Raw genomic sequence first — 22,021 nt, forward strand, 5'->3', positions numbered from 1 at the left:
TTCTCTCTTGAGCTCTGACTCTCCCCGTTTATCTCAAGAGGGCTGGAAAACAAGGGGTGGATGTTATGTTACAGCTGCACAGAGCTCTGGTGAGACCCCATCTGGAGGATTGCATTCAGTTCCGGGCACCCACCTCAGGAAGGATGCTCGAGGGGCTGAATGGCCTACTCATGTTCCCAAGTTCCAATGAATGGAACAATAATTCAAGTATAGAGACCCTAATGTCTCAGGATGAGTGAGTGAAGAATGTTTTCTGTTTGAAGTACTGATTTCATTAATTGAATACTCCCAGTGTCCTACCTCATTGCAGCCCAGGCCGGACAAACTGCTCGCACAAAGTGGCATTTTCTGTGAGAACACGAAAGACTTGTTCAGGCCATGACAGTACCGAGTGCGGGTAGGTCTGCGCGTGAAATGGAAAAGTGAGGTGAAATACTCCAACAAGCAGCGGATGTCTCTGTTTCCATTTCCAAAATGCACGCACGCACGGGCCCATGATCCCCACGCACACTCTCCTTCCAATCTCACACACCTCGCTTTGGTTTGAAATCGTGTATGTTTCCACAATGGGATTTAATTTGAAGAAAGCAGTGCTGTAACAACCCGGGGATATTGAAGAGATGCAGTACAAGAAGATACATAAAAGGCAAATGATAACAATGACTGTTCTCACACTGTGAGCTACAGTTAAAGGCTGACAACATTTAAAGTCTCATGCAGCAGGTCCGGGTCCAAATCTTTCACGTGGCATATCCTTCTGCTTCTGTCACTCCTTTTCCTCCACGTAGAGTGGATTTGGAATTCCTGTGCGGCTACATTGCGCATTTTCCAGATCTGCTTCGAGCGCAATTCACTCCAGTCCATCAATTGCACACATTAGTTTGATCAAGGGGACAGGACACCTTTTCACAGACAAGGGCTGTTCATCCTATTGTTTTTCTAGCAGAGTAGGGCAGATCATCAAAGTAACCGGATTGGGTGAACTGTCCGTACAGGTGCCTGGTGGGCTCGTGGTTCTGATTCGGCGTTCACACCTATAGAAATAATTACATGAAACCAAATAAACTCGACGAAAAGAGGAATATTTCTGTAAACACCATTAACCAACCGATAACATTCTGTTGCAGACTGAAAGAGACGCCAACGTGGTTACCGAGTGACAGTCACAAGTTTAATAATGATTTGTTTTTTATGTGAAACGCTTTTCAGACTGCATTTTAGGAGACTGGTTGTCCAGCTTGCTAGAGTAAATCATGCCACAATGTCGTGATCGCGGGTTTGATTCCTGTATGGGTTGATAAGGGGCTTTGTTTTGGGTATTCGTAATTTTAAAATCCAAGCTTTACAATCAGATCCACAGACAAATTCACGGGACAATTTTATTGAATAACATCCATTGTAACTTTACCCCTGGGCCGGAGAAACAAGTCTTTCTTTTTCTTTTTCTTTCTCCGGTTTGCAGAGAAACGTTTAACTCGCGGCCTGTTCCCATTAATGATCATCAGCAACAACAGAAAGACAGAGCGGGTCTGACCGCCCCGAGATGTGGAAAAAGGATCAGTTTAGAACAAATGCATCAAATCAAATGGTCACCCGGCACCGAGAGAGGAAAAACCAAGAGGAAAAGGCAGAAGGTAACAGAGAAATAAAAACCAAATGCAGACGATATAAATATTTCCCATCGTTGATGTCTCTCTGTTCCATCCCCAATTCTTCAGTGGCGGGGATAAAATTTCACTGCAAATAAATGCGAGAATCGACCCAAAGAAGAAGAAACTAAATAACCAAAAACTGCGAAACACTGGATGACACCAAAGACCTTTAAGTTTTCAGTCTAATGCAACCGCGACTGAGCTATTGGGACACCAAAGCAAATGCAACTTTTCGCCATTGTCTTGCAAGAAAATATCACCCCAGCGACGCCTTGCTGTTCATTACTGCACTTCATATATAAACGTCACACTCATATATACCCAACCACAGTCCATAGATAAACACCACACTCATATATACACATCCACTGTTCAAGATATAAACACCGCACTCACATACACACAACAACAGTTCATATATATAAAAATCGAACTTATATATGCACACTCACAGTTCATATATAAACATCACACTCATATATGCACACCCACAGTTCATATATAAACATCACACTCATATATACACACCCACAGTTCATATATAAACATCACACTCATATATACACACCCACAGTTCATATATAAACATCACACTCATATATACACACCCACAGTTCATATATAAACATCACACTCATATATACACACCCACAGTTCATATATAAACATCTCACTCATATATACACACCCACAGTTCATAGATAAACATCGCACTCATATATGCACACCCACAGTTCATATGTCAATACTGCACTCATATATACACATCCACTGTTCGGATATAAACATTTCACTCATACACACTCACACACAGTTCATATTTAAACATCGCACACCTATATATACACCGACAGTTCATATATAAACATCGCACCTACATATACAAATCCACAGTCCAAAAATCAACATCGCACTCATAGAAACATACCCACATTTCATATATAAACATCGCACGCATATATAAACACCCACAGTTCATATATAAACATTGCATTCATATACACTCACCCACAGCTCATATATAAATATCGCATTCATTGATAGTCACCCACAGCTTATATATAAAAATCGCATTTTTTTTATTCGTGCATGCGATGTGGGCGTCGCTGGCGAGGCCAGCATTTATTGCCCATCCCTAATTGGCCTTCCAGAACTGCTGCAGTCCGTGCGGAGAAGCTTCTCCCACAGTGCTGTTAGGAAGGGAGTTCCAGGATTTTGACCCAGCGACGATGAAGGAACGGCGATATATTTCCAAGTCGGGATGGTGTGTGACTTGGCGGGGAACGTGCAGGTGGTGTTGTTCCCATGTGCCTGCTGCCCTTGTCCTTCTAGGTGGTAGAGGTCGCGGGTTTGGGAGGTGCTGTCGAAGAAGCCTTGGCGAGTTGCTGCACTGCATCCTGTGGATGGTAAACACTGCAGCCACCGTGCGCCGGTGGTGAAGGGAGTGAATGTTTACGGTGGTGGATGGGGTGCCAATCAAGCGGGCTGCTTTGTCCTGGATGGTGTCGAGCTTCTTATGTGTTGTTGGAGCTGCACTCATCCAGGCGAGTGGAGAGTATTCCATCACACTCCTGACTTGTAACTTGTGGATGGTAGAAAGGCTTTGGGGGGTCAGGATGTGAGTAACTCGCCGCAGAATATCTGACCTGCTCTTGCAGCCACAGTATTGATATGGCTGGTCCAGTTAAGTTTCTGGTCAATGGTGAGACCCAGGATGTTGATGGTGGGGGATTCGGCGATGGTAATGCCTTTGAATGTCAAGGGGAGGTGGTTAGACTGTCTCTTATAGGAGATGGTCATTGCCTGGCCCTTGTCTGGCGCCAATGTTACTTGCCACTTATGAGCCCAAGCCTGGATGTTGTCCAGGTCTTGCTACATGCCGGCTCAGACTGCTTCGTTATTTGAGGGGTTGCGAATGGAACTGAACACTTTGCAATCATCAGCGAACATCCCCATTTCTGACCTTATGATGGAGGGAAGGTCATTGATGAAGCAGCTGAAGATGGTTGGGCCTAGGACACTGCCCTGAGGAACTCCTGCAGCAATGTCCTGGGGCTGAGATGTTTGGCCTCCAACAACCATTATTATCTTCCTTTGTGCTAGGTATGACTCCAGCCACTGGAGAGTTTTCCCCCTGATTCCCATTGACTTCAATTTTACTGGAGCTCCTTCGTGCCACACTCGCTCAAATGCTGCCTTGTTGTCAGGGGCATTCACTCTCACCTCACCTCTGGAATTCAGCTCTTTTTTCCATGTTTGGACCAAGGCTGTAATGAGGTCTGGAGCCGAGTAGCCCTGGCGGAAACCAAACAGAGCATCGGTGAGCAGGTTATTGGTGAGTAAGTGCCGCTTGATAGCACTGTCGACGACACGTTCCATCACTTTGTTGATGATTGAGAGTAGACTGATGGGGCGGTAATTGGCCGGATTGCATTTGTCCTGCTTTTTGTGGACAGGACATACCTGGGCAATTTTCCTCGTTGTCGGGTAGATGCCAGTGTTGTAGCTGTGCTGGAACAGTTTGGCGAGAGGCGCAGCTCGTTCTGGAGCACAAGTCTTCAGCACTACAGCCGGGATGTTGTCGGTGCCCATAGCCTTTGCTGTATCCAGTGCACTCAGCCGTTTCTTGATATCAAGTGGAGTGATTCGAATTGGCTGAAGACTGGCTTCTGTGATGGTGGAGATATCGGGAGGAAGCTGAGATGGATCATCCACTTGGCACTTCTTCCTGAAGATGGTTGCAAACGCTTCAGTCTTGTCTTTTGCACTCACGTGCTGGATTCTGCCCTCATTGAGGATGGGAATGTTTACACAGCCTCCTCCTCCCGTTAGTTGTTTAATTGTCCACCACCATTCACGACTGGATGTGGCAGGACTGCAGAGCTTTGATCTGATCCGTTGGTTGTGGATTCGCTTAGCTCTGTCTATGGCATGTTGCTTCCGCTGTTTAGCTTTCATGTAGTCCTGAATTGTAGCTTCACCAGGTTGGCACCTAATTTTTAGATACGCCTGATGCTGTTCCTGGCATGCTCTTCTGCACTCCACATTGAACCAGGGTTGATCCCCTGGCTTGTTTATTAATGGTAGAGTGAGGAATATGCCGGGCCAAGATATTACAGATTATGCTGGAATACAATTCTGCTGCTGCTGATGGCCCACAGCACCTCACGGATGCCCAGTTTTGAGCTGCTAGACCTGTTCTGAATCTATCCCATTTAGCACGGTGGTAGTGCCACACAACACGTTGGATTGTGTCCTCAGTGCGAAGACGGGACTTCGTCTCCACGAGGACGGTGCGGTGGTCACTCCTACCAATACTGTCATGGACAGATGCATTTGCGACAGGTAGGTTGGTGACGACGAGGTCAAGTAACTTTTTCCCTCGTGTTGGTTCTCTCACCATCTGCCGCAGTTCCAGTCTGGCAGCTATGTCCTTCGGGCCTCGGCCAGCTCAGTCAGCAGTGATACGACCGAGCCACTCTTGGTGATGGACATTGAAGTCCTCCATCTAGAGTACATCCTGTGCCCTTGCTACCCTCAGTGCTTCCCCCAAGTGGTGTTCAACATGGAGGAGGATTGATACATCAGCTGAGGGAGGGCGCTTGGTGGTAATCTGCAGGAGCTTTTCTTGCACTTGTTTGACCTGATGCCATGAGATTTCATGGGGTCCAGAATCAATGTTGAGGACTCCCAGGGCCACTCCCTCCTGACTGGATATCACTGCACCGCCACCTCTGGTCGGTCTGTCCTGCCGGTGGGACAGGACATGCACAGGGATGGTGATGGAAGAATCTTAGACGTTGGCTGAAAGGTATGATTCTGTAAGTATGGCTATGTCAGGCTGTTGCTTGACGAGTCAGTGGGACAGCTCTCCCAATTTTGGCACAAGTCCCCAGATGTTAGTGAGGAGGACTTTGCAGGGTCGACTGGGCTTGGTTTGCCTTTGTCGTGTCCGGTGCCGAGTGGTCCGATGCCGGGTGGTCCGTCCGGTTTTATTCTTATTATGACTTTTATTAGCGAGATTTTACAACTGAGTGGCTTGCTAGGCCTTTTCAGAGGGCAATTAAGAATCAACCACATTGCTGTGGCTCATTTATACTCACTCACAGTTCACATATAAACATCGCATTCATATATACTCACCCACAGTTCATATATAAACATCGCACTCATATTTTCACACCCACAGTTCACATATAAACATCGCTCTCATATATAAACTCATTCGGTTTATAAAGCAACAGCGCGCTCATAAACCCACACCCAGTTTATAGTAGCAGATCGGTACCGATCGCCGATAGAGCTCTCAGATTCCGAGAGTCCGAAGTAGCAGCGACCGAACAAATTCTGGATCTCATCCTGAACACAGACCGGTCGATCCACCTGTAAAATTACATCGCACTTGGATATCAGGGAGGGTAATGGTTTCTGAGAATGTATCAGGGAGCCTAATGGCTTCTTAGTGGCGATCCATCGGGGCAAGGGGATCTCAGAGAGGGGAAGGGACTGTCAGAGGGTATCAGAGAGTGTAAGGGGATCTCAGAGCGGGGAAGGGATAGTCAGATGTCATCAGAAAGTGTCAGGGGGCTCAGAGAAGGGAAGGGACTGTCAGAGGGCATCGGAGAGTACATTAAGAACTGAGAGAGGGGAAGGACTGCCGAGTCTGAGAGAGTGTAAGGGGGCTCAGGGCAGATCTGTGTCAGGGGCACTCAGTGGGTATGAGAGAAGGTAAAGAACGCTGACAAGGTTCAAAGATGATCATGGACTCTCTGAGCTCAGAGACAGAGTGTATCAGAGAAGTTAAGGAGCTCAGCGAGAATCAAAGAGGGTAAGGGGGGCTCAGGATGTATCAGAGAGGCGAATGGATCCAGAGATGTCATCTTCCAAATATTACAATTTCGAACATTCAACATTTTTGATAACAGCAATAAATGAAGCCGATTGAACCGATAATCTGCCGTGTCCCATCTGGAGGGAATGAGAAGGTAGAATCTGGAGGGACTGGATATTTGGCAACGCTCAAGGTTTCATTTCACACAACTCAGTGTTGTGTCTGTTTTTGAACTGGATTTCATGAACTCGAGAAAAGAGGTTGCAATTTGAAAATTTTATGACCCATTGTGAAAAATAGAACACAAATCGCCCAACGTGGGGCTCGAACCCACGACCCTGAGATTAAGAGTCTCATGCTCTACCGACTGAGCTAGCCGGGCTGGTTACTAAATTTTTTCCCATTCTATTATTGTAGAGAGACAGCTGTTGGCTTTGCTGCAGGGGTTCAGTTCGTTCTGCAATCTCAGGGTTTCTCCTTCTGTGCACCTGATTTTCATTCTGGAGTCAGTCTGATGCCTTTTGCACGTCATTCAGCACCACGCTGAGCTGAAAAGGAACATCGGAACAGGAGAGGGCCATTCAGCCCCTCTTCCTGCTATGCCATTCAATTCGATCATGACGTGATCTGCAACTCAACTCTCCTTCCCCGCCTTGGACACATATCCCTTGGAACCCAAACCGAGAAATGATCTATCAATATCAGTCTTGAAAACTTGAATTGAGCCACAATCCACATCCTTTTGGCCGAGAGAGTTCCAGCTTTCGGCCGTATTTTGTTTGCTAAAGTAATTCCTGATTTCTTGCCTGATTGGTCTGTCTCCAATTTCAAGATTAAAACCCCTCATTATGGATTCCGCCAACATCGAGAGAGATGACACAAAGATAGACAGAATTATAAGCAGTGCAGATGGAAGAATGAGATTACAGAGAGATATACTAGATTAAGTGAATGGGCAAAACTGCGGCAAATGGATTTCAACGTAAGCAAGTTTGAGGCCGTCCACTTTGGACCTCAAAAAGATAGATCAGAAAACATATTAATGGATGTTACTCCAAAAAATTGACCTCATGACATTTTGTGTGGATTCGCTTGTTTCCAAAGTCTGCCAAACTTTTAAAAGTTACCAACGCATTGCAATAGGAACCTTATGGCCCGTACGGGGATCGAACCCTCGGCCTTGGCGTTATTAGCACCACGCTCTAACCAACTGAGCTAACCGGGCATGTATGTAGTTTAGCTTTATGGGCTTACCCGCGTGTTGGGTAGTTTGTGTTTATTTTTACACCAGCTGACAGGGTTTTGCAACGAATATTGAATAAACCACATCCCTTAAACATTGTTACTTGTTTCTGTATATACTGTCGAGGATGTAGATCAAAATTAACAAACAAAGAGCACTTTAATGTAACAAATTAAATTCCGATCAATAATATTTTACTCACAATGAACAGACCATCCATAAAACACTGCCCCGCTATAAAACCTGTGGGCAGGACCCTGAGCTACTGTGAAAATGATATCACCGCAACGTGATTCGATCACGCTGCGTTTTGACGTTGAGTCAGATGTCTGTCTGTCTATCTGTCTGTCTGTTTATCCGTCTGATTGGGTCTCTGCCTTATTCTCAGGCCAGGCTTTTTGTTTGCTGGCTGCAGGCCTCGCTCCCCGACTGACTGAACAACTACCGGGCCGTGTGTCAGAATCAATGACTGTGACTGACTGTCTTCCCATTTATGGCCACATTTCTGAGTTCCTGCCTTCGCTCCGTGTCGCAGGCCTGTCTCTGTCCCTTCGGATCACAACACACCCACAAGCTTCACGACTGAACGCAGGTTTGGTCAGTCTGTCCTCGCAGGTCCTTCGGAAGCGAATGATTTTGAACTGAATTATTTTTCCTGAGTGACTTGTGATGTTTGGTTCAGTGATATGTTTGCGAAAGAGAACGGAGGAAATAGTTAGTGTGCAACTCGACATTTCTCTACATCGGAATAGAAATCGTGATTGGATGGATAGAAGAGGTCTGAAAGGATGGCCGATCGGCTGTGGGTGGCACCGAATTCTGCAGAAACAATGTTTAAGGGATGTGGTTTATTCAATATTCGTTGGAAAACCCTGTCAGCTTGTGTGAAAATAAACACAAACTACCCAACACGCGGGTAAGCCCATAAAGCTAAACTACATACATGGCCGGTTAGCTCAGTACGGGCCATAAGGTTCCTATTGCAATGCGTTGGTAACTTTTAAAAGTTTGGCAGACTTTGGAAACAAGCGAATCCACACAAAATGTCATGAGGTCAATTTTTTGGAGCAACATCCATTAATATGTTTTCTGATCTATCTTTTTGAGGTCCAAAGTGGACGGCCTCAAACTTGCTTACGTTGAAATCCATTTGCCGCAGTTTTGCCCATTCACTTAATCTAGTAATATCTCTCTGTAATCTCATTCTTCCATCCACACTGCTGATAATTCTGTCTATCTTTGTGTCATCGGCAAACTTGGATATGTGTTTCTCGATCCCGTCATCTAATATCAATGAGACCGCCTAAATTGGGGTAAATTCACATTCAGCTTCAATCTCCACATCATCTTGAGACATTTTATTTACTCCGTGTGTGTTGCGCCTTGGAAACTTCTGCACTTTGTCCTCTGGAGCTCAAATATAATTCAATTCGAACAACTGCAAAGATGTCAGAATCCAATTGGTGACTTTTCACTAAAAAGCAGTGAAATAACAGGGCTCGTCCGGGATTTGAACCCGGGACCTCTCGCATATTCTATTAGAAAAACGCCCAAAGCGAGAATCATACCCCTAGACTAACAAGCCGCTTGCTCGAAAGCCCTGCAGCCGGTCTAAAATTTCACCATAGTCTTCAGCCGATCGGCTATCCTTTCCAACCGCTTCTGTCCACCCAATCTCGTTTTCTATTCCAAAATACAGCAATATCAAGTTGTACACTACCTATTTCCAGTCACCAATATTAGCCTCTCTTTACTAAATTCGTTTACAATGTACGACTTGTTTTTTCAAATAATACTTTTCAGAATTGGTTAATCTGAAGCTGCATTGTCATCTGTCTCGGCATCGTCACAGTGTGCAAGCTACCATAAGTATATTTTACTCACATTGCTGTTTTCTTTCACTGTGATGGCGAAGAGACAAAAATGTGGAGACATTAGCTGCGAATTTATCAGCTGCGTTGCACCTTTACTTTTTCGACCGTCTCAGTCTTTTTTTCCTTTACCTTTCCCTGCTGGTGTTGCAGGTGAGATCAGCCTTTACCGTTCCAGGAAGCCTGAGAAGTCCATCAGGGGACAACATAGAGACAAGAGACAAGGAGAGATAGCGAGATTCATGCAAATAAAGTCGCTTATAAATGGGTGGTTCTGCAAAGTAGCAGAATTTTAGTTGCAGATTGGGCAAGATTCTTTCTTGTGTATTTGAATTTTGCAAGAGTACATTGGGCACCCAATTAAAAGCGCCGGCCACGCTCGAGTATCTCTCATGCTCTTTGAGAGATAAATGAAGTGATTTAGATCCAGTTCATTCATTTGAGCATTGAACGGATCTTTAAACAATAATTCAGCGAGCAGAAATCAAACCTGCGAAGGAAAACTCCATTTGATCTTGAATTTAACGCTTCAACCACTCGGCGATCGCAGCGGCACATGGCAGTACTTGCATGGCTGTAGATGCCACTTTAAACTGCCAGTTGCTTCAAACGATGCCCGATAGACCGGCGTTGTCTTGTAGCTTTCCCAGGAGCTTCATTTGATTCGGTGGGTCAAGTTTGGGAAATTGAACGATTTTCACCGGCAGCTTGTGGTAGTATATTACCTCATTTTCGTTACCGGTAATGAACCACTGCAGCCACTGCAGAATTCGGTGCCACCCACAGCCGATCGGCCATCCTTTCAGACCTCTTCTATCCATCCAATCACGTTTTCTATTCCGATGTAGAGAAATGTCGAGTTGCACACTAACTATTTCCTCCGTTCTCTTTCGCAAACATATCACTGAACAAAACTTCACAAGTCACTCAGGAAAAATAATTCAGTTCAAAATCATTAGCTTCCGAAGGACCTGCGAGGACAGACTGAACAAACCTGCGTTCAGTCGTGAAGCTTGTGGTTGTGTTGTGATCCTAAGGGACAGAGACAGGCCCGCGACACAGAGCGAAGGCAGGAACTCAGAAATGTGGCCATAAATGGGCAGACAGTCAGTCACAGTCATTGATTCTGACACACGGCCCGGTCGTTGTTCAGTCAGTCGGGGAGCGAGGCCTGCAGCCAGCAAACAAAAAGCCTGGCCTGAGAATAAGGCAGAGACCCAATCAGACGGATAAACAGACAGACAGATAGACAGACAGACATCTGACTCAACGTCAAAACGCAGCGTGATCGAATCACGTTGCGGTGATATTGCTTTCTCAGTCGCTCAGTGTCCTGCCCACAGTTTTTTAGCGGGGCAGTGTTTTATGGATGGGCTGTTGATTGTTAGTAAAATAATATTGATCGCAATTTAATTTGTTACATTAAAGTGCCCTTTGTTTGTTAATTTTGATCTGCATCCTCGACAATGTATACAGAAACAAGTAACAATGTTTAAGGGATGTGGTTTATTCAATATTCGTTCAAAAACCCTGTCAGCCGGTGTAAAAATAAAGACACACTACCCAACTCGTGGGTTAGCCCATGAAGCTAGGCTGTATGCATGGTCGGTTAGTTTAGTTGCTCAGAGCATGATGCTCATAACGCCAAGGTCGCGGGTTCGAGCCCCGTGCATGCCATAAGGTTCCTATTGAAATACTTTGGTAGCTTTTAAAAGTTTGGCAGACTTCAGAAACAAGCGAATCCACACAAAATGTCATGAGGTCAATTTTTTGGAGTAACATCCGTTAATATGTTTTCTGATCTATCTTTTTGAGGTCCAAAATGGACGGCCTCACACTTGTTTACGTTGAAATCCATTTGCCGCAGTTTTGCCCATTCACTTAATCTTGTAATATCTCTCTGTAATCTCATTCTTCCATCCACACTGCTTATAATTCTGTCTATCTTTGTGTCATCGGCAAACTTGGATATGTGGTTCTAGATCCCGTCATCTAATATCAATGAGACCGCCTAAATTGGGGTAAATTCACATTCAGCTTCAATCTCCACATCATCTTGAGACATTTTATTTACTCCGTGTGTGTTGCGCCTTGGAAACTTCTGCACTTTGTCCTCTGGAGCTCAAATATAATTCAATTCGAACAACTGCAAAGATGTCAGAATCCAATTGGTGACTTTTCACTAAAAAGCAGTGAGATCACAGGGCTCGTCCGGGATTTTTCGCATATTCCATTGGAAAAACGCCCAAATCGAGAATCATACCCCGAGACCAACGAGCCGCTTGTTAGAAAGCCCTGCAGCCGGTCTAAAATTTCACCATAGTCTTCAGCCGATCGGCTATCCTTTCCAACCGCTTCTGTCCACCCAATCTCGTTTTCTATTCCTGTTTGCAGCAATATCAAGTTGTACACGACCTATTTCCAGTCACCAATATTAGCCTCTCTTTACTAAATTCGTTTGCAATGTACGACTTGTTTTTCCAAATAATACTTTTCAGAATTAGTTGATCTGAAGCTGCATTGGCATCTGTCTCGGCATCGTCACAGTCTATTGTGAGGGCGAAGGGACATAAATGTGGAGACATTCGCTCCGAATTTATCAGCTGGATTGCACCTTTATTTTTCCGACCGTCTCAGTCTTTTTTTCCTTTATGTTTCCCTGCTGGTGTTGCGGGTTCGATCAGCTTTCATCGTTCCAGGAAACCTGAGAAGTCAATCATGGGTCAACACAAAGAGACAAGAGACAGGGAGAGATAGAGAGATACATGTGAATAAAGTAGAGTATAAATGGGTGGTTCTGCAAAGTAGCAGAATTTTAGTTGCAGATTGTGAGATATTCTTCCTCGTGTATTTGAATTTTGCAAGAGTACATTGGGCACCGAATTAAAAGCGCCGGCCACGCTCGAGTATCTCTCATGCTCTGAGAGAGATAAATGAAGTGAATTAGATCCAGTTCATTCATTTGAGCATTGAACGGATCTTTAAACAATAACACAGCGGGCAGAATTCGAACCTACGAAGAAAAACTCCATTTAATTTTGAATTTAACGCTTCAATTCCTCGGTGATCTCAGCGGCACATGGCAGTTCTTGCATGGCTGTCGTTCAGACTGCGTTGGGTTTTCACCGGAGCTCTGTCAGACTGCAATTCTTTCATGTAGGATTCCAAATGGACACATGTATTCACTGATCACAACACAACTGGTATTGGTGGTGCAGGGGTCGAATTCTCGTTGATAACTTGAAAGACACAGGTTCGATTTACGACCAATGCGGGATTTTTTTGCCTTCCAACAGCATCCACCAAAAACCGGACGAAGTGAAACTTTCTTGGCGCCTCTTTGGGCAAATCAGGGTCAGTAAATTACAGTTTCGGAGCGAGCATGGCCAAGCCGGTCTTCGGCGCTTCTTTCAAGTCTCCACCTCCCCTGGAGGCGTGGGTTGGATTCTGAATTCTGGCACTTAATCGTTTACAAATATTTGTTTTCTATTTTTTGTTCCTTTGGCTGGAGGTGATTTTTCTTCGCGGTTGATTTGATTCGTCCAGAAAATCAACCCGATATCCGTCCACGGTTGGTTTGTATTTAAGTAAACCAGCAAGAAATATAAGAACGGATTGTCCTTCACAGTAGCTGCTTCGCACTCGCTTCCAAGCAGCTCCACGACCAGCAGAGAAATCTTGGCTTACGTTGGCCCGCTCTCTGAATACATTAATTACTTTGCTTCAATCCTCGGTATCGAGCAACAGCAAGTGAACAACAGCAGAACGGGAAACCACAGTAATCATGAATGATGCTGAGAAGAGCCCGAGCCTGTGGAAGACAGACCAGGTCATCAGAAAGGACGAGTCGCCCCGAGCTTGAGGGAACAGCGAGAGTCTGTCTGACTGACTGGGAGAAGATTTTTTGCCTGAAAGTGATTGCGGTTTGAAGTGTTGCAGCTCGAAGGCACTCCCTGCTGGCGAGGAGAGGCAAATGCTCCAGCAAAACAGCCGTGTTCGAGCAGACACAGAAAGCCTTCAGGTTTGAGAAAGGGAAAGAGGCGTCCTGTGCCACAGCGCCAAAAAGTTCAGGTGTAAACTTACGAGAGCGACCTTGAGCTAATTGCTGCTTGATCGCTCCTTTGAGATAGAATTGAACCAACGATCTGAAGATTGATTCTTTTGAAGTGCACTGTTCGACCAGCAAAGCTATCGTGGACCGGAGAAAAATTTACCTCTCTTTGGTAATTGTTTAGTGAGCGCCTTTTGATGTTCCCAGACTCGTGGAGTCTCGTGCTTATGACCGAGGCTGACTCGGTCCATGTTCATACCGCAGTGCTGTGGGAGTGTGAGCTGCTGCTAATTCTCCGCAATCTGAGCTAATAAATAGCGCATCTCCTGATGGGTCAGAATATTCTAGATTCGACCTCAATCTGGTTTAAAGGCTTCTGTCGTTTTTGTATTAGTTTTTGGCTTTTGATAGTTTGTAAAGTGATCAAATTTCATCACATGCAAAGCACAACAATCTTATTAAAGTTTTGACTGTCTCTCGGTAACCACGTCAATATCTCCTTCAGTCTGAAATAGAAAGTTAGCTGTTGATTAACGCAATGATTCAACGACAAACTGCGATTAATTAGCTTCATGCAGTTAATTTAATAGGATCTTCACTCTTGTTAGGGTTAATTCCCTGACCGCGAATCGCACCAAGCGGTGGTGGGAGCAGCGCAATCGTAAACCACCAGTCCATCGGGGAGCTTCCAAGATTGCGCACCAGACACCGTAGAACTGATAACATTTGTTTCTTTTTCACTCTTTCGTGATTCACTCAGCTCTGTGTTTATTCTCAGGCCGCTTATCTCTCCCTTCCTTTCAGATTCTGACTGCGGATATTCTTGTGGTTCAATATGACTGAGATACCATATCTCACAGCCCCGGTATATTTGCCGTTTATCTCTGCAGTTCTGTACAAAATCAAACTGTACGCAGATACCGACAGTGTCTCTCTCTCACTCCCCACAGAAGCAGCAGGAGATGCCACTTAAAATTGCCAGTTGCTTCAAACGATGCCCGAAAGAGCTGGGTTGCCTTGCAGCTTTCCCAGCAGCTGCATTGATTCGGTGCGTGAATTTTGGGAAATTGAATGATTTACACCGGCAGCTTGTGGTAGTAATTTATCTCACTTTCTATTTCATGTACATGCCTACTTGCACTTGGTGCTGTCGTTTCCTGAACATCATCTTCTGTCGCGATAGTTGTTCGAACAGAAAGTGCCATTTTGTGCGAGCAGTTTGACTGGCCCGAAAATGATCTGAATCACAAAGGGTCAAGTAGGAAAGGCCGCGTTTGTCTGCTTGTTCACAGCAAAGAATTTTCCGCGTTTCCTTGTGGTCTCGTGTTTTGGATTCGGCGTTTTCATCACCATTGCAACGGTTCGATTGTTGTCTGTCTCAACATCCGCATCTTATACACTCTACCATAAGTGTACTGTAATCAATTTGCTGATTTTTTTACTGTGAGGGCGAAGAGATATAAATATGGAGGCATTAGTTCTGAATTCATCAGCTCGGTTACTCCTTTGCTTCTCTTACCGTCTCAGTCTTTCTATCTTTACAGTTCTCTGCAGGTTCGATCATCCTTGGCCGTTTAATAAAGCCTGAGAAGTCCATGAGGGGAAACCACAGAGAGTCAAGAGACAGATTAAAGTATAGAAACAAATGTCAAGTTCTGCGAACGAGCAGAATTTAACATGTAGCTCGGGAGAGATTCCTTCAGATGTCTTGTAAGAGACCATTGAGCTCCGAATTAAACACGTCTGCGGCGCTGACATATCTCATTGAAGGAGAGAAATGTGGCTGGTTAACAGCAGTTTATATTTATTTTAGCATTGAACAACACTATAAGAAACGGCGCTGTGAGCAGGATTATGAATCTGCGGGGGAAAACCCTCTTGGATTTTCAGTCCAACGCCTTCAGCACTCGGCCATCGCAGCTGCAAGCAATTGAAATGCACGGCTGTAAATCAGAATGCGTCGGATTATCACAAAAGATCTGTGAAATGATGTGCTTTCAGGCAGGTTTCCAACTATACACTTGCAGACCCTTACCGTGCGGACATTGCTGTTTTAGTGATAGAATTCTCGTCTGCCAAGAAGGAAGCCTGGGTTCGACCTTTCGTCCAATTCAGGACAATTGGCATTCTGCGTTCATGAGATCGCATGAAATAGGATACATTCGCAATTCGCTTCAATCTGCGTACCATTTTGAGACATTTTCCTTTCTCCATGTGTGCTGCGTCGAAAAACCACATTGCAAGTCCAACGCCTTAATCATTGGGTCATCGCAGCTGCGAACGACAAATCCGACACGGCTGTGGATCAAAATGCTGAATGTTGAAACAGGCGATCTATGAGACTGTCTGTTCTTGGCTTCCAGCTGAACACATGCAACCGGCTGTTGTGCGGACGTTGCTGTTTCAACAGTAAAATTCTCGCCTGCTACTCGGGAGGCTCGAGTTCGGTTACCGATTAATGTCGGAGTATTTTTATTCCGCGTTCATGTGAATTGGGATATATTTATATTTCGATTCATGTTCAGCATCAACCTGCACACCATCTTTAGACATTTATTTTCTCCACGTGAGTTGCGTCGACAGAGCCTTTACATTCTGTCCTCTCGGGCTCCAACATGCTCATTCCTGCCTTCCACACACTGTCAAGACGTGAAAAACCAATTAATGAACTTGCACTTAAAATGGCAACGCAGGGCTCTTCCGGGATTTGAATGCAAAACTAATCATCAAATCCCCAAATCGAGCATCATACCCCTAACCCAAAGAGCCAGCGCTGCCACAGAACTGCAGCCACTGCAGAATTCGGTGCTTCCTTTTACCGATCGGCCATCCTTTGAGAACTCTTCTATCCATCCAATCACGTTTTCTATTCCGATGTACAGCAATGTCAAGTTGTACACTAACTAATTCATATCAACAATATTAGCCTCTCTTTACCACATTCGCTTTGAATGTGTGACTTGTATTATCAAGTGAGACTCTGCGGAGTTAATTGCTCTAAAGCTACATTGTTATCCATCTTAGCATCCGCAGATTATCCACTCTACCACAAGTATAACAGTGACTACACTTCAAAAATACCTCATTGGCTGTAAAGCGCTTTGAGACGTCATGAGGTGGTGAAAAGCGCTTTATAAATACGAGACTTTTTTTCTTTTATACTGGGATAAAATTACTGACTTTTCACTGTGAGGAAAACGAGACATGAATGCATTAAGCAGAATTTAGCATAAAAATGTCTCATTAATGGGAGTAGTGGGACTGAGAAATGCTTAAACAGCCGTCAGGCACCACCCCCGTAGGATTGGAAGATTATGGCCAGCAACTCTGCAGTTTCCACCCTTACTTCCCTTTGCAACCAAGGATGCATCGCATCCAGACCGGGTGACATATCCACTTTAATTACAGCCAGCCTTTCTAGTACCTGCTCTTTATCAATTTTTATCCCATCCAATATCTCAAATACCCCTTGTTTTCCTGTTTTCCTGTCTTTGGCAGCATCTTCTTCCTTGGTGAAGACAGATGCAAAGTACTCATTTGGTATCTCAGCCTTGCCCTCTGTCTCCGTGCATACAACTCCTTTTTGGTCCTTAATCTCACTTTCTGTTCCGATGTGCGGTAATTTCAAGTTGTACACTAACTATTTCAATTCAACAATATTCGCCTCTCTTCATCAATTTCCTTTATGGTGCATTTTCTTGCAGTGAAAACGCGGTTTGAAATCCCGGACATTGTACCCTCCCTGAGTGGTCTCCACCCACCAACTTTTCGGTTAACGCGCTAAATAATTACGCCAGAGAGAGGCAAAGTTTCTCACGTTAAATAAAAGTGCTTTTTCACCGAGCTAAAGCTTGAGGTTACAGTGAGTAATGAACGCTATCAAATTAATTAATTAAACTAATAAAAGTCTGTGAAAGAACAAGAATTGTTGCAATCGCCATTGGTCAACCGATAACTTTCTGGTGCAGACTCACGGAAATATAACATGGACAGTGAAACTTTAAATCAGTGTTCTGTTCTGTGTGTGATGAACTTTCACCGATTTTCGTTTTCCGACCGTATTTTAACAGTCTGGTTAAAAATGTTGAGGACACAAGGCATTTGATGCAACCATTCTGAAATTTAACATGAGCGACTAGTGACCACTCCTTTTTGGAGAACAAGTTTATGGCGGGAGGTTCGTCTGGAGCAAGTTCCCAAATAACGCTTGAACCCGGCATCGAACCGGAGACTTTGTGCCTTTATAAACAAACGGAATGACCACGACACGACGGAAACCCGAACTAATCAAAAAAACCTCATCGGATGTGTTCAGCTGGAACGTAAATCGCTGAGTCCTTTTTTTGAATTCGTTCATGGAATGTGGGCGTCGCTGGCAAGGCCAGCGTTTATTTCCCAACACGAATTGCTCTTGAGAAGGTGGTGGTGAGTCGCATTATTGAACCGCTGAAGTCCGTGTGGTGAAGGTTCTCCCACAGTGCTGTTAGGTAGGAAGTTCCAGAATTTTGACCAGGCGACGATGAAGGAACGGGGATATATTTCCAAGTCAGGATAGTGTGTGACTTGAAGGGGAACGTGCAGGTGGTGCTGTTCCCATGTGCCTGCTGCCCTTGTCTCTCTCTGCATTGAATGTGATCGAGTTGCTTCTCCGTTAAACTTCATCACTTCTGTCCCTCATGAAAGACTCTCAATCCTTTTCCTTCCTTTCTCTTTCGCAAACATTTAACTGACCAAAACTTCACAAGTCACCCAGGAAAAAGTCTTCATTTCAAAATCATGAGCTCCCGAAGGAGCTGCGAGGACAGAATGACCAAACCTGTGTTCAGTCGCGAAGCTTGTGGGTGTGTTGTTATCCTGAGGGACAGAGACAGGCCTGCGACACAGAGCGAAGGTAGCAACTCAGAAATGTGGCCATTGTGGTCCATAAATGGGCAGACAGTCAGTCAAAGTCATTGATTCCGATACGCGGCCCGGTAGTTGTTCAGTCATTCGGGGAGGGAGGCCTGCAGCCAGCAAACAAAAAGCCTGAGATAAAGGCAGAGACGCAATCAGACGGATATACAGACAGACAGATAGACAGACAGACATCTGACACCACGTCAAAACGCAGCGTGATCGAATCACATTGGGGTGATATCAATTTCACAGTAGCTCATCCTGCCCACCGGGTATCGCGGGGCAGTGTTTTTCGGATGGGCTGTTTATTATTAGCACAATAATATTTATCAGAATTAAATTTGTTGCATTTAAGTGCTCTTTATCTGTTCATTTTGATATACATCCTCATCAGTTTGATACAGAAACAAGTAACAATGTTTAAGGGATATGGTTTATGCAATATTTGTGCAAAAACCCTGTCATCAGAAATGTTTCATGAATGGAGTGATTCACACTATTGCGCACAGATGCGATGCACAACCGCACATGGAAAGTCTTGTCACTGAGCTTCAGTGAACACATCCTTACCACAGAACGCGGAACTCGAAGCATCAGATAAACGACACCTGAATTGCATCCAAATGTTTCTCCAACTGCAGTCAAATCTCTCTCACTTTGCTCTGACCCCAGCTCTTTCGATCGTTGACGACTACACAAGCAACACCAGGTTCAATGTGCAGTTTCACAAGATCATGCTATCAGTGCCATATATGGACGTGTACAGCATATCGCATCAATGTAATAAGAACATAAGATAAGAACATAAGAAATAGGAGCAGGAGTAGGCAATAAAGCCCCTCGAGCCTGCTCTGCCATTTAATCAGATCATGGCTGATCTTCGACCTCAACTCCACTTTCGCTTTCTATCCCCAAATCCCTTGATTCCCCGAGAGTCCAAAAATCTCTCCATCTCAGCCTTGAATATACTCAGCGACTGAGCATCCACAGCCCTCTGTGGTAGAGAATTCCAAAGATTCACAATCCTCTGAGCGAAGAAATTCCTCCTCATCTCAGTCTTAAATGGCCGACCCCTTACCCTCAGACGATGCCCTCTACTTCTAGACTCTCCAGAAACATCCTCTCAGTAACTACCCTGTTAAGTCCCCCAATAATCTTGTATGTTTCAATGAGATCACCCGTCAGTCTTCTAAACTCCAGAGAGTATCGGCCCATTCTACTCAATCTCTCCTCATAGGACAACCCTCTCATCCCAGGAATTAATCTTGTGAACCGTCGTTGCACCGCCTCTAAGGCAAGTATATCCTTCCTTAGATAAGGAGACCAATACTGTACACAGTACTCCAGGTAAGGTCTCACTAAAGCTCTGTACTATTGCAACAAGACTTCCTTACTTTTTTACTCCAACCCACTTGCAATAAAGGCCAACATGCCACTTGCTTTCCTAATTGCCTAATAAATAAGCATCCAGCAGGGATTCGGCAAGTGCGGAGAGGAGGAGCTCGTGTGCAACGCAATGGTGACACATGTTGAGTCAATACATTCAGTTGCAGGTTTCGGAACAGAAATGGGTCTGAACTAAAGTCACCAAACAATGTGCGTAGTGGGGAAAGTAATAAATCAACTTCACCACAAGAGGCTAAAATGGCCGAATAGTAAGGTGTTTTGATGGATTTGAACCAAGCACTCTTCCGTGATTTATGGTCAAGTGTTCTATTGCTGAACTAAACCCACACAGGATAATATGCACTGTTACACCCTGGTTCAAAAAAGGGTGTGTGGATAAACCCGGCACCGACAGGCCAGTGAGTTCAACCGCAGTGGTGAGGAAGGTTTTATAAAGAATAATCCAGGACGGAATTAATAGTCACTTGGACAAATGTGGATTAATAAAGGAAAGCCAGCACGGATTTGTTGAAGGCAAATCGTGTTCAACTAACTTGGAATATAATCATAGAAATGTTACATCACGGAAGGGAGCAATTCAACCCATCAAGTCCATGCCAGCTCCATGCAAGAGGAATTCAGCTGGTCCCACTCCCCCGCCCAATCCCTGTAGCTCTGCACATTTTTTCGTTTCAAGTACTTATCCAGTTCCCTTTTGAAGGCCATGGTTGAATCTGCCTCCATCAGCCCCAAGTGCAGTGCATTCCAGATCCGAACCTCTCGCTGTGTAAAAAAGTGTCCTCATGTATTATGTACCGACGAGGATCCACAAACAAGTGTTCTTTTATTATTGGCCCGATTGTTCTTCTGTTTAGAGGAATATACTTCTACTGAACTCTATTGGTCTCCGTTTTAAATATTTGCCTCTCCTGTTCTATCTCTTTGTCCGTCAACATTTATTGCAGTTTATCTTCCCTAGTTCCATTCTCATCCGCTCAATATGAGCTTTGTTCCAATCTATCACTTTGGTCCTTGTCTTACTTCTGTCTTTCTCAATCTTTTACGGTGGAGGAATTGAGGGAGGGAGTGACTGTGTGAGGATGTGAATGAGTGTGTCACTTAGTGAATGAGTCTGAAAGTTAGAGAGTGTGAATGTGAGTGAGTCTGTGAATGAGTGAGTGAGTGATTGAGTGAGTGTGAGATTGGGGCTGGGACGGCTGGCAGAATCAACGAAATCACAAAATGGAGACAGGCAGACAAGAGAGGTATCGTTTCTGGATCTAGTCATGGCAAATAAAACGGATGAGAAAAGAAAAGTAATCATAGGGGAACATGTCGGCACTAGCGATCATAACATAATAGGGATTAAAAGAATGATGGAGGAAGAGGGCCAGAAGTCTGTCATCAGCACTTGCTGCCTCCATTTTACGGTCAAAGATAGCCTTTCAGCATTTTCCACTTTTATTTCATGGACAATTCACACTTTGAACACTCACAGCTTCTTATTTCATGGCCAGGATATGAATTCTGCAATTTACACGCTTTTCCATTCATTAAGACACACTTCTGTTCCGTAACCTGTAACTGAATATATTGACTTGACACGTGTTACAGTCACTTCACACAATATCTCCTCCTGTCCACACTTGCCTAATGCCTGCTGGATGCGTATTTATTACATTGATGCGATATTCTGTACAGTTACATATATGGCACTGAGAAACGGCCCATTGAACCTAGTGTTTCTTGTGTGGACTGCAACGATCTAAAGAGCTTGGGACAGAGAACAGTGAGAGAGCATTTAACCGCAGCTGGAGAAAACTCTGGTTCAAATTCAGGTGTCGTTTGTCTGGTGCTTCTATTTCCACGTTCTGTGGTCAGGATGTGTTCATTGAAGCTTAGTGACAAGGCTTTCCATGTTGGGTTGTGCATCGCATCTGTACACAATAGTGTGACTCTTTTCATTCATGAAACATTTTTGATTGCCGTAGTTATTTGTCTCCCAGAATAACTGATGGCGTTTCATTTCAGCATAGCGATATCAATATTGATGATGACCAGGTGCTGAGCTCCATTACCTTGTCTGTGCAA

General features: G+C 44.6%; 3 non-coding genes across 3 annotated transcripts; all 3 read right to left on the reverse strand.

The window, feature by feature from the left end:
- Positions 1-6,792: 6,792 nt before the first annotated feature.
- Positions 6,793-6,865, reverse strand: trnak-cuu (transfer RNA lysine (anticodon CUU)). The gene has a single exon. It is a non-coding gene; the product is annotated as a tRNA-Lys (tRNA).
- Positions 6,866-7,634: 769 nt separating this feature from the next.
- Positions 7,635-7,708, reverse strand: trnai-aau (transfer RNA isoleucine (anticodon AAU)). The gene has a single exon. It is a non-coding gene; the product is annotated as a tRNA-Ile (tRNA).
- Positions 7,709-9,221: 1,513 nt separating this feature from the next.
- trnap-ugg (transfer RNA proline (anticodon UGG)) lies at positions 9,222-9,311 on the reverse strand. The gene is given in 2 exon segments: positions 9,222-9,257; positions 9,276-9,311. It is a non-coding gene; the product is annotated as a tRNA-Pro (tRNA).
- Positions 9,312-22,021: the final 12,710 nt, after the last annotated feature.

This window comes from Heptranchias perlo, chromosome 20 (assembly GCF_035084215.1).
Source record: "Heptranchias perlo isolate sHepPer1 chromosome 20, sHepPer1.hap1, whole genome shotgun sequence".
NCBI lineage: Eukaryota > Metazoa > Chordata > Chondrichthyes > Hexanchiformes > Hexanchidae > Heptranchias > Heptranchias perlo.